The sequence below is a fragment of the Stomoxys calcitrans genome, chromosome 1, assembly GCF_963082655.1.
Source record: "Stomoxys calcitrans chromosome 1, idStoCalc2.1, whole genome shotgun sequence".
NCBI lineage: Eukaryota > Metazoa > Arthropoda > Insecta > Diptera > Muscidae > Stomoxys > Stomoxys calcitrans.
In genome coordinates, this window is record NC_081552.1 from 256,610,545 (window position 1) to 256,612,093 (window position 1,549).

Here is a 1,549-nt window from a genome sequence, read left to right on the forward strand (position 1 = left end):
AATTTTTTCTGATGGTCTCGCCAGGATTCGAACCCGAGTGTTCAGCGTCATAGGCGGACATGGTAACCTCTGCGCTTATTTTATTATTATCATTTTTTTTATTTATTCTGGTTAAGTAATTTTATTTTTTTGTAGTTTTCTGGTCTATTCACTTTTCTATTCACTTTTTTTCTCGTTTTACCTCCTTCTCCTATAACATTTGTGCTCAGTGTTGTTTAAATAGAACATCCACATGGATACTTCTATTCGAATGGGTCCATTGTTGATTGTTGTGTGTTTCACAATCACATTTCCATAAAAATGCAATTTTACAGTTTTACACTATACTCGCACATTATAGTCGCACCTCGCCATTGCCATTGTCGTTCGTTTCCATACATCTCGCCTTTTATATGGGTTTTATGCTTGCACACACTCTTCCCATCTCCCCCCTCTCTGGCGTTTGCTTGTGCCACTCTCGTCACATGTGCTGTGATTTGTGTGTTGGCATCACACATTTTCATCGCACCCAGTACCACATTTATTACTCTGAGGTATTGTAAATTTGTCAAGCTTTTGTTTTTCCCAACAATTTCCACTCAAACGCACATGATGAACGAGTGGTTTGTTCTGCCCCTATCCGCTTGGCGAATGTTGCCCGCCCCCTCGCACTCTCCATACGTTTCAAAGAATAAAATGTGGTTGTAGCAAATGCAGCGGATGGATATTGGTCGTCGCTTTTCACATATCCTTTGCATCCGTTCAAGAAATTTTGTTCTGAATGGACGTAAAGTTGAGGACAAAATTTCTACAAGAATGGTCATGAAGAAATGGTCTTGAGTGCATGTCATGTTCCGAGCTGATAGAAAATGTTCGACTCCATTGTGAAAGTAGTATTTATTGTCAGAAATTCATTGTCAAAGTTGTTGAAATCATTCACTAAACTGGGCATTGTCAAACATTCGATACTACCGTTATCGAATTATTGGACCATATGAATGGGAATTTTAGAGAAGGACGGTTTAAAACTTTACCCCATAGAGAAGACAACTTTATGAGCAGTTGAATAAGGAAAATAAAAAAGGGTTTGAAGGACAATAGAAGTGAATGAAACAGTAACCAATTTACTTTACTTTAAGCTCTGAAGCATGTTAAGTCAGAATATCGATAAAAATGATGGTTAGAAAGCCTGGCGAATGGGAAAATATTCATGTGTGCACCCAACGCATACACACAAAGGTCCGAGCATAAGGAAAATGTTGGCATTTGTAGATAATTGTAATAAGGATCACAACCGCTGAAAGTTGGCCTCTAACGTTCGCGCTAGGACTCGGACTCAAATGTGCAGCAACTGGCCCACCTATGTTCTAAGGTGACCATATTGAAGGGATGGCGGAAGAACAAAGGACAGAGTGAAATGAATTGACTGAAGAGGGGACAGAGATAACGGGTGGAGGACAAGAAGAACTAAAAACATAAGAAAACTGAAAAACTGTCTAATGGCAGGTAAAATTAAAAGAAGGCTGTAGGATGATACGTTTGGCATTTTGAGATACATCCTATGTATAAA